This window comes from Pimephales promelas, chromosome 7 (genome assembly GCF_988280905.1).
Source record: "Pimephales promelas chromosome 7, fPimPro1.hap1.1, whole genome shotgun sequence".
Taxonomy (NCBI): domain Eukaryota; kingdom Metazoa; phylum Chordata; class Actinopteri; order Cypriniformes; family Leuciscidae; genus Pimephales; species Pimephales promelas.
The window spans coordinates 35528976-35536965 of record NC_142775.1 but is presented as its reverse complement, the minus strand read 5'-3'; positions in this window follow the sequence as shown (position 1 = coordinate 35536965).

Genomic DNA, 7990 nt, shown 5'->3' with positions numbered 1-7990 from the left:
GGATGACATGGGGGTGAGTAAATTATCAGCAAAAGGGTTTTTTTTAAGTGAACTACTCCTTTAAGTCTCTTGCTCACTAGAACAAAGCATTTATTTTGTGGAAAATACAGTAAAAGCGGTACAATTGAGAACAATTTAAAAGTACTATTTTCTATATTCATATATTTTAAAATGTAATTTATTCCTGTGATGCAAAGCTGAATTTTCAGCATCATTACTCCAGTGTTCGATGTCACATGATCTTTTATAATTCATACTGATTTGGTGCTTAAGAAATTCTTTCAATGTTGAAAACAGCATAATATTTTTATATAAAGCAATACTGTTCAAAGGTTTGGGGTGGCAATAAAGACATTTTTAATGTTATAAAACACAAATAAATACTCTTCTTTTAACTTAATATACACTGTAAAAAAATATTTTCATGATTTATAATCACAAAATGTTTTTTTGTCAAATCAGCTTAGTATTTCAGATAACATAATATTTTGAGTTTCTGGTGATTAAATCAATCTCCTTCATTGTATTAACTAAAGTTTTCCATTTCAATGAACTTACAATTTTAAGGCAACCAGTTTACTTCATTTTTTAAGTTAAACCAACAACATCTTTTTACAGTGTACTGGAAAAAAAAATGTATCACATTTTCCACAAAAATATTAATCAGCAAACATTTTTTAAATATAGATAACAAAAACCATTATTAATAATTGACCACCAATAATAACTGAGTCACACATTAAATGTATGTGACTTAAGTAAATGAATAATTGATTTTATTGTTCACAAAACACTTTAAAATCTCACTGTTTCAGAGGTGGCACAATTTGGCGAGGTCGTTAAAATAAGTAACTAATATTGTAAGATATTCACAACATGATCCCCAGCTGTAGGTTTAAACTGTCCTTGTTAAATGTAAATGCTTTCCTATAGTGGAATGAGCATTGCACCCCTGCTGCGTTAACTCGCACTCGAATACAGTTTGGCGTCTCATTCATCCACATGCCTGTGTTCTCTAGCAGCCCGGGTTACAACGTGTTTCTAAAATTACATTAGAGGCCCTTCATACATGTTTCATTAGGGAGTATGTTGCAGCTTGAAGCATTTTGGTTTGTTTAACGTGATGCAGATAGTTTAAGCAGATCGTTTTTAGTTTTCTTGCATGGCCTGGGTCCGGCCGGGGTGTTTGCTGGTGACTAAAAGCAAATGGACGACTGTGCAACGGACTGGACCCTGACAGGCAAGCGCTGTTACATTTCAGTTGTCGTACTAAACATTCGCAGGTCCGTTTTTGGGAGATGCGTGTAAATGTCATGTTATTCATAACAAAAAGCAGATTCTTTAAGTAAACACCACTGTGTAGTTTTTGCTACATCTTTGATCTATTTTAGGAATTGATCCGTATCACAGTTTGTTTGAACAGAAGACGTTTCTTAGTCATCAAAAATTACATGCAGTCTTTGAAGCATATAATAGATTATAAGCACATTGTGATTCACTCCATTCAAAACCATTGTCATGACTTCACCCTTCCAGTGAACAAGACGTCTTGTATGGTGACTGAGTTGGTGCAGCTCACACCCACACACACACACACACACACACACACACACACACGCTCTTGCACAAACACTGCAGGGTTATGAGAGGTGCAGTTGTGATGTTGGTGCTAAGGTTAGATTCAGGTTCACAGGGCCCTTGGGCACAGGTGGCCCGTCTAAGAGCTCTGAACTTGGGCAAACATGGCCTGTTTGCCCTACTGATTGGCCTAGACTGGCCTAGAGGAAAGTCTGAGTCAGGATTGATGTAAACGCAATAAGTACATTTACAGTAAACTGTCAATTTAAAGTAGTTTTAGGAAGCACAAAAACCTACACTGGTGAATGGGTGTCATTTCTAGTTTGAGTAATTGATTTTAAAGCACAGATTGCAAATTAATGATTAGAAAATTTGGCCTTGGGACACTTCTTCAAGTCTTTTTATTAATACACTATGTACACTATAATAAAATAAAAAATAAATAAATAAATATATATATATATATTTCTCCAATCTTCTCAAAACTCTGGATTCTGATAGAGGGCCATGAGACTTAGACTTGAGTGCAAAAATGGAGGCTCTTGACCCTTCCAGAGCCGAGATGTTGAGACCCCACGTAGCATTTATGCCATTATAAATATCTCAATATCTCAGCTCTGGAAGGGTCTAGAGCCTCCATTTTTGCACTCAGGTCAAAGTCTCGTGGCCCTCTATCATAATCCAGAGTTTTGAGAAGATTGGAGAAACTTAATTTTTCGCCCAAAAATGAAAAAAAAATTAAGTTTCTCCAATCTTCTCAAAACTCTGGGTTCTGATAAAGGGCCACGAGACTTTGACCTGAGTGCAAAAATGGAGGCTCTAGACCCTTCCAGAGCTGAGATATCGAAACTGGAAAATTCGACCCGAAAAAAAAAAACGACAGTGGTACCCCTTTCGTTTTTTTCGTTTTCGGGCGAAAAATTAAGTTTCTCCAATCTTCTCAAAACTCTGGATTATGATAGAGGGCCACGAGACTTTGACCTAAGTGCAAAAATGGAGGCTCTAGACCCTCCCAGAGCTGAGATTTCGAAATTCAAAATTTCGACCCGAAAAAAAAACGACAGTGTTACCCCTTTCGTTTTTTTTTTTTTTTTCATTTTTGGGCGAAAAATGAAGTTTCTCCAATCTTCTCAAAACTCTGGATTATGATAGAGGGCCACGAGACTTTGACCTGAGTGCAAAAATGGAGGCTCTAGACCCTTCCAGAGCTGAGATATCGAAATTCAAAATTTCGACCCGAAAAAAAAAACGACAGTGTTACCCCTTTCGTTTTTTTTCGTTTTCGGGCGAAAAATTAAGTTTCTCCAATCTTCTCAAAACTCTGGGTTCTGATAAAGGGCCACGAGACTTTGACCTGAGTGCAAAAATGGAGGCTCTAGACCCTTCCAGAGCTGAGGTATCGAAACTGGAAAATTCGACCCGAAAAAAAAAAACGACAGTGGTACCCCTTTCGTTTTTTTCGTTTTCGGGTGAAAAATTAAGTTTCTCCAATCTTCTCAAAACTCTGCATTCTGATAAAGGGCCATGAGACTTTGACCTGAGTGCAAAAATGGAGGCTCTAGACCCTCCCAGAGCTGAGATATCGAAATTTAAAATTTCGACCCGAAAAAAAAACGACAGTGTTACCCCTTTCATTTTTTTTCTGTCCACTGTCGGTTTTTTTTTTCGGGTCGAAATTTTGAATTTCGATATCTCAGCTCTGGAAGGATCTAGAGCCTCCATTTTTGCACTCAGGTCAAAGTCTCGTGGCCCTTTATCAGAACCCAGAGTTTTGAGAAGATTGGAGAAACTTCATTTTTCGCCCAAAAATGAAAAAAAACGAAAGGGGTAACACTGTCATTTTTTTTTTCGGGTTGAAATTTTGATTTTCGATATCTCAGCTCTGGAAGGGTCTAGAGCCTCCATTTTTGCACTCAGGTCAAAGTCTTGCACCCCTCTATCGGAATCCAGAGTTTTGAGAAGATTGGAGAAACTTCATTTTTCGCCCAAAAATGAAAAAAAAACGAAAGGGGTAACACTGTCGTTTTTTTTTTCGGGTCGAAATTTTGATTTTCGATATCTCAGCTCTGGAAAGGTATAGAGCCTCCATTTTTGCACTCAGGTCAAAGTCTCGTGGCCCTTTATCAGAATCCAGAGTTTTGAGAAGATTGGAGAAACTTAATTTTTCACCAGAAAACGAAAAAAACGAAAGGGGTATCACTGTCTTTTTTTTTTTCGGGTCGAATTTTCCAGTTTCGATATCTCAGCTCTGGAAGGGTCTAGAGCCTCCATTTTTGCACTCAGGTCAAAGTCTTGCGCCCCTCTATCAGAATCCAGAGTTTTGAGAAGATTGGAGAAACTTAATTTTTCTTCCAAAAATGAAAAAAAAAAAAAAACGAAAGGGGTAACACTGTCGTTTTTTTTTTGGGTCGAAATTTTGCATTTCGATATCTCAGCTCTGGAAGGGTCTAGAGCCTCCATTTTTGCACTCAGGTCAAAGTCTTGCGCCCCTCTATCATAATCCAGAGTTTTGAGAAGATTGGAGAAACTTCATTTTTCGCCCAAAAATGGAAAAAAACGAAAGGGGTAACACTGTCGTTTTTTTTTCTGGTCGAAATTTTGAATTTCGATATCTCAGCTCTGGAAGGGTCTAGAGCCTCCATTTTTGCACTCAGGTCAAATTCTCGTGGCCCTCTATCATAATCCAGAGTTTTGAGAAGATTGGAGAAACTTAATTTTTCGCCCAAAAATGAAAAAAAAACGAAAGGGGTAACACTGTCGTTATTTTTCGGGTCGAAATTTTGAATTTCGATATCTCAGCTCTGGAAAGGTCTAGAGCCTCCATTTTTGCACTCAGGTCAAAGTCTTGCGCCCCTCTATCAGAATCCAGAGTTTTGAGAAGATTGGAGAAACTTCATTTTTCGCCCAAAAATGGAAAAAAACGAAAGGGGTAACACTGTCGTTTTTTTTTCGGGTCGAAATTTTGATTTTCGATATCTCAGCTCTGGAAGGGTCTAGAGCCTCCATTTTTGCACTCAGGTCAAAGTCTTGCGCCCCTCTATCAGAATCCAGAGTTTTGAGAAGATTGGAGAAACTTCATTTTTCGCCCGAAAACGAAGAAAAACGAAAGGGGTAACACTGTCGTTTTTTTTTTCGGGTCGAAATTTTGAATTTCGATATCTCAGCTCTGGGAGGGTCTAGAGCCTCCATTTTTGCACTCAGGTCAAAGTATCGTGGCCCTCTATCATAATCCAGGGTTTTGAGAAGATTGGAGAAACTTAATTTTTCGCCCAAAAATGAAAAAAAAAACGAAAGGGGTAACACTGTCGTTTTTTTTTTCGGGTCGAAATTTTGAATTTCGATATCTCAGCTCTGGAAGGGTCTAGAGCCTCCATTTTTGCACTCAGGTCAAAGTCTTGCGCCCCTCTATCAGAATCCAGAGTTTTGAGAAGATTGGAGAAACTTCATTTTTCGCCCAAAAATGAAAAAAAACGAAAGGGGTAACACTGTCGTTTTTTTTTCGGGTCGAAATTTTGATTTTCGATATCTCAGCTCTGGGAGGGTCTAGAGCCTCCATTTTCGCACTCAGGTCAAAATATCGTGGCCCTCTATCATAATCCAGGGTTTTGAGAAGATTGGAGAAACTTAATTTTTCGCCCAAAAATGAAAAAAAAAACGAAAGGGGTAACACTGTCGTTTTTTTTTTCGGGTCAAAATTTTGAATTTCGATATCTCAGCTCTGGAAGGGTCTAGAGCCTCCATTTTTGCACTCAGGTCAAAGTCTTGCGCCCCTCTATCAGAATCCAGAGTTTTGAGAAGATTGGAGAAACTTCATTTTTCGCCCAAAAATGAAAAAAAACGAAAGGGGTAACACTGTCGTTTTTTTTTTCGGGTCGAAATTTTGAATTTCGATATCTCAGCTCTGGGAGGGTCTAGAGCCTCCATTTTTGCACTCAGGTCAAAGTATCGTGGCCCTCTATCATAATCCAGGGTTTTGAGAAGATTGGAGAAACTTAATTTTTCGCCCAAAAATGAAAAAAAACGAAAGGGGTAACACTGTCGTTTTTTTTTTCGGGTCGAAATTTTGAATTTCGATATCTCAGCTCTGGAAGGGTCTAGAGCCTCCATTTTTGCACTCAGGTCAAAGTCTTGCGCCCCTCTATCAGAATCCAGAGTTTTGAGAAGATTGGAGAAACTTCATTTTTCGCCCAAAAATGAAAAAAAAAACGAAAGGGGTAACACTGTCGTTTTTTTTCGGGTCGAAATTTTGAATTTCGATATCTCAGCTCTGGGAGGGTCTAAAGCCTCCATTTTTGCTCTCAGGTCAAAGTCTCGTGGCCCTCTATCATAATACAGAGTTTTGAGAAGATTGGAGAAACTTCATTTTTCGCCCAAAAAATGTAAAAAAAACGAAAGGGGTAACACTGTCGTTTTTTTTTTCGGGTCGAAATTTTGAATTTCGATATTTCAGCTCTGGAAGGGTCTAGAGCCTCCATTTTTGCACTCAGGTCAAAGTCGTGCGCCCCTCTATCAGAATCCAGAGTTTTGAGAAGATTGGAGAAACTTCATTTTTCGCCCAAAACTGAAAAAAACGAAAGGGGTAACACTGTCGTTTTTTTTCGGGTAGAAATTTTGAATTTCGATATCTCAGCTCTGGGAGGGTCTAGAGCCTCCATTTTTGCACTCAGGTCAAAGTCTCGTGGCCCTCTATCATAATCCAGAGTTTTGAGAAGATTGGAGAAACTTAATTTTTCGCCCAAAAATGAAAAAAAACGAAAGGGGTAACACTGTCGTTTTTTTTTCGGGTAGAAATTTTGAATTTCGATATCTCAGCTCTGGGAGGGTCTAGAGCCTCCATTTTTGCACTCAGGTCAAAGTCTCGTGGCCCTCTATCATAATCCAGAGTTTTGAGAAGATTGGAGAAACTTAATTTTTCGCCCAAAAATGAAAAAAAACGAAAGGGGTAACACTGTCGTTTTTTTTTCGGGTCGAAATTTTTAATTTCGATATCTCAGCTCTGGAAGGGTCTAGAGCCTCCATTTTTGCACTCAGGTCAAAGTTTCGTGGCCCTCTATCATAATCCAGAGTTTTGAGAAGATTGGAGAAACTTAATTTTTCGCCCAAAAATGAAAAAAAACTAAAGGGGTAAAACTGTCGTTTTTTTCGGGTCGAAATTTTGATTTTCGATATCTCAGCTCTGGAAGGGTCTAGAGCCTCCATTTTTGCACTCAGGTCAAAGTCTTGCGCCCCTCTATCAGAATCCAGAGTTTTGAGAAGATTGGAGAAACTTCATTTTTCGCCCAAAAATGGAAAAAAACGAAAGGGGTAACACTGTCGTTTTTTTTTCGGGTCGAAATTTTGAATTTCGATATCTCAGCTCTGGAAGGGTCTAGAGCCTCCATTTTTGCACTCAGGTCAAAGTCTTGTGCCCCTCTATCAGAATCCAGAGTTTTGAGAAGATTGGAGAAACTTCATTTTTCGCCCGAAAACGAAAAAAAACGAAAGGGGTAACACTGTCGTTTTTTTTTTCGGGTCGAAATTTTGAATTTCGATATCTCAGCTCTGGGAGGGTCTAGAGCCTCCATTTTTGCACTCAGGTCAAAGTCTCGTGGCCCTCTATCATAATCCAGAGTTTTCAGAAGATTGGAGAAACTTCATTTTTCGCCCAAAAATGAAAAAAAACTAAAGGGGTAACACTGTCGTTTTTTTTTCGGGTCGAAATTTTGATTTTCGATATCTCAGCTCTGGAAAGGTCTAGAGCCTCCATTTTTGCACTCAGGTCAAAGTCTTGCGCCCCTCTATCAGAATCCAGAGTTTTGAGAAGATTGGAGAAACTTCATTTTTCGCCCGAAAACGAAAAAAAACGAAAGGGGTAACACTGTCGTTTTTTTTTTCGGGTCGAAATTTTGAATTTCGATATCTCAGCTCTGGGAGGGTCTAGAGCCTCCATTTTTGCACTCAGGTCAAAGTCTCGTGGCCCTCTATCATAATCCAGAGTTTTCAGAAGATTGGAGAAACTTAATTTTTCGCCCAAAAATGAAAAAAAACGAAAGGGGTAACACTGTCGTTTTTTTTTCGGGTCGAAATTTTGATTTTCGATATCTCAGCTCTGGAAGGGTCTAGAGCCTCCATTTTTGCACTCAGGTCAAAGTCTCGTGGCCCTCTATCATAATCCAGAGTTTTGAGAAGATTGGAGAAACTTCATTTTTCGCCCAAAAATGAAAAAAAAAAAAAGAAAGGGGTAACTGTCGTTTTTTTTCGGGTCGAAATTTTGATTTTCGATATCTCAGCTCTGGAAGGGTCTAGAGCCTCCATTTTTGCACTCAGGTGAAAGTCTTGCGCCCCTCTATCAGAATCAAGAGTTTTGAGAAGATTGGAGAAACTTCATTTTTCGCCCAAAAATGGAAAAAAACGAAAGGGGTAACATTGTCGT